Here is a 6,535-nt window from a genome sequence, read left to right on the forward strand (position 1 = left end):
GTTTTGGTGGAACACCAAACTTAGCATCTTGCATTCTCCCTTCGATTGTTTTTGGTGTGCAACACCAAACTTAGCTTCTTGCAATACATAGCAGTTATCCAACACTCTTATTGAAAAAGTTATGAAAAGAAAACTACCTCAGGTTGGGTTGCCTCCCAACAAGCGCTCTTTTATTGTCACTAGCTTGACATCTTTCAATTCTTTTTAAGAGGGCTGTAGGTGTTGAACCTCTTTTTCCTTATCCCATTGTCCTCCCAAATACAGCTTTGCTCTGTGACCATTTACTGTGAATTGATTCTTTGTTGCCTCATCTAGCAGTTCAATATTCCCATAGGAAAAAATCTTTGTCACCAAGTATGGGCCAGTCCACTTAGACTTCAGTTTGCCAGGGAAAATTTTAAGCTTCGAATTATACAGGAGCACTTGCTGTCCTGGCTTGAATTCCTTCTTTGTGATCTTCTTGTCATGCCACTTCTTAGATTTCTCCTTGTATATCTTAGCATTTTCATAAGCTTCTAGTCTAAATTCATCCAACTCATTTAGTTGTAACAACCTTTTTTCTCCTGCAGCTCGGGGATCAAGGTTGAGGAGTTTAGTGGCCCAAAAAGCTCTGTGTTCAAGCTCTACAGGGAGGTGGCAGGATTTCCCATACAATAGCTGAAAAGGTGACTTGCCAATAGGAGTTTTAAAAGCTGTCCTATACGCCCACAATGCATCTTCTAGCTTTCTAGCCCAATCTTTTCTTGTGATTCCCACTGTTTTCTCTAGGATCTTTAATTCCCTATTTGCAAGTTCAGCTTGGCCGTTAGTCTGAGGATGGTAAGGTGTGGCTACTTTGTGAATTACTCCATATTTGTGGAGGAGTTTCTCCATCTGTTTGTTGCAAAAGTGACTACCACCATCACTAACAAGACCCTTGGGCACTCCATACCTAGTGAAGATGTGCTTTTTAAGGAATTGGAGGACAATCTGTGCATCACAGGTGGTTGTGGCTATGGCTTCCACCCACTTTGAGACATACTCCACTGCTACCAAGATGTATCTAAAAGAATAAGAAGGAGGAAAAGGCCCCATGAAATCAATTCCCCATAGATCGAACAATTCTAATTCTAAGATAAAGTTTTGAGGCATCTCATTTCTTTTTGTTAATCCTCCTGCTTTCTGGCATTCATTACATTGGTGTACATATTCTCTGGCATCCTTGAAGATAGTTGGCCAATAGAAGCCACTCTGCAGTATTTTTGCGGCTGTTTTTTCTGGGCCAAAGTGTCCACCATAAGCTGAACCATGACAATGCCACAAGATGTCCCTCATTTCACTTTTGGGAACACACCTTCTGATTACTCCATCAGAGCATCTCTTGAACAAGAAGGGTTCATCCCATGAAAATTTCCTTGCTTCGTTGATCAACTTCTTCACTTGTTGCTTAGAGAACTCTTGCGGTATCTTTCTTCCCACTTTGTAATTTGCTATGTCAGCAAACCAAGGTGCTTGCTGGATCTGCAGAAGGTACTCATCTGGGAAGCTTTCATTTATGGGCTGGGATGCTTTTTGACTTGTTTCATGTGATAACCTCGACAGATGATCAGCGATCTGATTTTCAGTGCCCTTCCTATCTCTTATCTCTATGTCAAATTCTTGTAGGAGAAGTATCCACCTGATGAGTCTTGGTTTAGCATCCTGCTTTGACATCAAATACTTAAGTGCAGCATGATCAGTGTAAACCACAACTTTGGATCCTACTAGATATGATCTAAACTTATCAAATGCATAGACTACAGCTAGCAATTCTTTTTCTGTTGTGGTGTAATTTCTTTGGGCCTCATTCAACACTTTACTTGCATAATATATGACATGATGCAAATTTCCCTTCTTTTGCCCAAGTACAGCACCAATTGCAAGGTCACTTGCATCACACATGAGTTCAAAAGGTAATTCCCAATCTGGAGGTGTGATGATTGGTGCTGTTGTGAGTCTATTTTTTAAAGTTTCAAAGGCATGCTGGCAGTTTTCATCAAAGACAAAAGGGTTATCAAGCATTAACAGATTACTCAGAAGTTTGGCTATTTTTGAAAAGTCCTTGATAAACCTTCTTTAAAATCTGGCATGCCCCAAGAAACTTCTAACAGATTTCACATTAATTGGTGGAGGGAGTTTTTCTATGATCTCAACCTTTGCCTTATCAACCTCTATCCCCTTTTTTGAAACTTTATGGCCAAGAATAATCCCTTCGGGTACCATGAAATGGCATTTTTCCCAGTTTAAAACCAAATTAGTTTCTTGGCGCCGTTTCAAGACAAGGGTTAAATGGTTTAGGCAAGCATTGAAATTATCACCAAAAACAGAGAAGTCATCCATGAAGACTTCTAAAAATTTTTCGACCATATCAGAGAAAATGGAGAGCATACACCTTTGAAATGTGGCAGGGGCGTTGCAGAGCCCAAAAAGCATCCTCCGATATGCAAAAACTCCAAATGGACATGTAAAGGCAGTTTTCTCTTGGTCCTTGGGGTCCACCACGATTTGATTATACCCAGAATATCCGTCCAAAAAGCAGTAATAGGCATGGCCGGCTAACCTTTCCAGCATCTGATCAATGAATGGGAGAGGGAAATGATCCTTCCTGGTGGCATCATTCAATCTTCTATAGTCTATGCACATCCTCCACCCAGCCACTGTTCTTGTAGGGATCAACTCATTCTTCTCATTAGTGATGACCGTCATTCCTCCCTTCTTTGGTACAACTTGAACCGGGCTTACCCATGGGCTGTCAGATATTGGGAAGATTATCCCTGCATTCCACAACTTCATTACTTCCTTCTGGACAACTTCCTTCATTGTGGGATTTAGCCTTCTTTGCGGTTGAACCACTGGTTTGGAATTATCTTCCAAGAGGATCTTATGCATACATACTGCAGGGCTGATTTCCTTCAGGTCATCAATGGTCCATCCTAAAGCATCTTTGTGAGCTTTGAGTACGTCAAGAAGTTCTCCTTCTTCCTTCTTTGTCAAGGATAAATTAATGATTACTGGGAAGCTCTCTGATGTGCCAAGGAATGTATATTTGAGATGGGTGGGTAAAGGTTTCAGTTCTTGTTTTCGTACATCTTCCTTCTTATCTTGTCTTTCATCTTGCTCAGTAGAGGTCTCAGCCACTTGTTCCTCTGTTGTCCCTTGATTTCCTTCTTGCTCTTGAAAATTTTCTTCCAATATTTCTTCCACCAAACTGTCTATCATATCCACTCTTACGTAATCCTCTTGCTCAGGAGCGTTTTGCATTGATTTGAACACATTTATGACCATTTGTTCATTATGGACCCTGAAGGTCATTTCTCCTTTTTCTACATCAATGATGGCCCTTGCTGTGTCTAGAAATGGCCTTCCCAGAATGATTGAGTCGTTTCCTTCTTCTTCAGTGTCCAAAATTACAAAATCTGCTGGGAAAATAAACTCCCCAACCTTCACCAACAGATTCTCCACAATTCCATTGGGTGTCTTGATTGATCTGTCAGCCATGACTAGTGACATCCTGGTGGGTTTAAGCTCTTCTATGGCAAGCTTTCTCATCATTGAGAGAGGCATTAAATTGATGCTGGCACCCAGGTCACAGAGAGCCTTGTTGAGAATTATCTTGCCAATAGTGCATGAGACTACAAAGCTTCCCGGATCCTTAAGTTTTGGTGGAATACCCCGTTGAATCACAGCACTGCATTCCTCGGTGAGTAATACGGTTTCCCTTTCAAGCCAACTTCTTTTCTTGTTGATAAGATCCTTCAGAAACTTGGAATATAGAGGCATTTGCTCAAGTGCTTCAGCCAAGGGAATATTAATTTCCAGCTTCTTGAAGGTCTCAAGGAACTTGTGAAAATGCTGGTCTTTAACCTCTTTGTTGAACCTCTGGGGATAAGGCAGTGGAGGTGTGATGCTCTTTCCTATTTGCTGCTGTCCCTGAGCTACTTCCTTTGAGTTATGTGGCTGGTTGTCCTTCTTTTTAAGTTTCTCAGTGCTTTTGTTTGGCATCACAACTTGCTCCTTAGCCTCATCTGCCTTTGTTTGATTCTCATCCTCCGTTGGTTCTTTGATGTTCTCTGCTTGCTTCCTTGTAGTGTCATTGTTGCTTATCAATGTTCTCCCACTCCTTAATTGTATTGCCTTGCATTCTTCCTTGGGATTTGGAATTGTGTCACTGTGCAGTGAGTTTGAAGGTCTCTCATCAGATACTTGCTAGGAGAGTTGCCCCATCTGTCTCTCTAGGCTCTTCAGGGAGGCTTCCTGATTCTTGGTTACCATTTCCTGGTGTTTCAACATTTTGTCTATCATGGCCTCCAAGTGAGTGATTCTTTGGGCTTCAGGTGATACTTGAGGTGGGTTATGAGATGTGGGTGGTGGATGGTAAGCATTTTGGTTGGTGAGTTGGTTATTAGATTGGTATTGGTTGAGGTTGGGGTAGTTGTTTTGAGGTTTTCTGTAGGGGTTTTGGTTAGTCTGCTGCTGGTTGTGGTTTTGGTTGCTTCTTGGGTTGTGTTGGTTTGAGTTCCTCTGCCATGGTTGTTGGTTTTGGGTATGGTTATCTCCCCATCTGAGGTTTGGGTGGTTCTTCCAGGATGGATTGTATGTATCACCATACACTTCATTTGGTCCTTGGTTGTGCATATACTGTACTTGCTCTTGTTGTTGTTCTTCTTGAGTTTCTTCACTCTGTCCCCATGTGGTTGATGGTTGGCTAGTGTTAACTGCTGCAACTTGGAGACTATCAATCCTCTTGGCCATTTGCTCAAATTGTTGTTGAATTTGCTGCTGCATCATCTTGTTTTGAGCCAGGATTGAATCCACTCCTTCTAGCTCCATTACTCCTCTCCTTTGTGATGGTTGGCGGCTTCTTTGATGAGCAAAGAAATATTGGTTGTTGGACACCATATCAATAAGTTCTTGAGCCTCTTCTGCAGTTTTCATGAGTTGCAAGGAACCTCCAGCTGAATGATCCAAAGCTTCCTGGGATTTCAGTGTTAAGCCTTCATAGAAGTTTTAAAGCTTCTCCCACTCATTAAACATGGCAGGGGGACATTTCCTGATCAGAGCCTTGTACCTCTCCCATGCCTCATAGATGGGTTCGGCCTCCATTTGTGTAAATGTTTGTACCTCAGCCTTCAACCTTATAATCCTCTGAGGTGGGTAAAACTTGGCAAGAAACTTGGTTACCAAATCATCCCAGTTGTTGATGCTGTCCCTTGGAAAAGATTCCAACCATTGAGTGGTCTTGTCCCTGAGAGAAAATGGGAATAGCATCAGCTTGTAACTGTCAGGGGGCACTCCATTAGTTTTGACAGTGTTGCATATCCTCAAGAAAGTGGATAAATGTTGGTGTGGGTCCTCAAGTGGTCCTCCACCAAAAGAGCAATTGTTCTGAACCAAAGTGATGAGTTGTGGTTTGAGTTCAAAATTGTTAGCATTGACATTTGGAGCCAAGATGCTGCTCCCACAATGTCTAGGATTTGCAAAGGTATAGGAAGCCAAAACTCTCCTCTAGGGTGGGTTGTCATTGTTGTTGTCTTCTCCACCTGGTGGATTGGTTAAATGTTCCTCCATCTCTTGGAATTCTTCGTCTGATTCCTCTTCTCCAACAATATTTTCCCTCTTTCAGCTCTTCTTAACCTCCTGAGAGTTCTTTCGTCTTGTTCATGAAAATTGGGTATGGTTCTTCTTGTACCTGACATACAAGCAGAGCATGAGAAATGCACAAAACCAGTGACACTTCAATCTACTGCTAGATTGAAGTGTTAGTTAGTTTAAGCAAAAAAATCAAACAGTTAGTGGGTTAATCAAAATTAAAGAAAAAGTGCTTGATCTAGATCACCACCTCACTTAATCATTGTCAATCTAATCAATCCCCGGCAACGGCGCCAAAAACTTGATGAGTATTTTGGTGAAAAATAAAATTCTCCCAAAACACACAAATCTAACCGGCAAGTGTACCGGGTCGTATCAAGTAATAAAAACTCACGGGAGTGAGGTCGATCCCACAGGGATTGAAGGATTGAGCAATTTTAGCTTAGTGGTTAATTTAGTCAAGCGAATCAAGATTTGGTTGAGTGTTTTGTGATTTGCAGAAATTAAATTGCATGGAAGTAAAGAGAACAGGGAATTAAAGTGCTGAATCGTAAAGAACAAGAAATTAAATAGCAGAAACTTAGAATGCAAGAAATGTAAATTGCGGAATCTTAAATTGCAAGAAATGTAAACGCTGGAATTGTAAAGGGAATTGGGGATTGGATTTGCAGAATTTAAACAAGGAAAAGTAAATTGCATCAAGCAGAGAAGTAGAAGAAGGTTTGGGTTAGATTGGATCTTGAAGAAGAAAAGTAAATGAACATGAAAACAGTAAACAGAAAATGTAAAATTGGGAAATTAGATCTCAGGACCCAGAGACTAGAAAACCAAGTCTAGATCTCAATGCCTTCCTAGATCCAACAAGAAATTGAAATTGAAATTCAAAGAAAGTGGATGAAGAGCAATTAACAGAACTTGAAATTTAATC

Source organism: Arachis ipaensis, chromosome B9 (genome assembly GCF_059453495.1).
Source record: "Arachis ipaensis isolate K30076 ecotype BB chromosome B9, ASM5945349v1, whole genome shotgun sequence".
Taxonomy (NCBI): domain Eukaryota; kingdom Viridiplantae; phylum Streptophyta; class Magnoliopsida; order Fabales; family Fabaceae; genus Arachis; species Arachis ipaensis.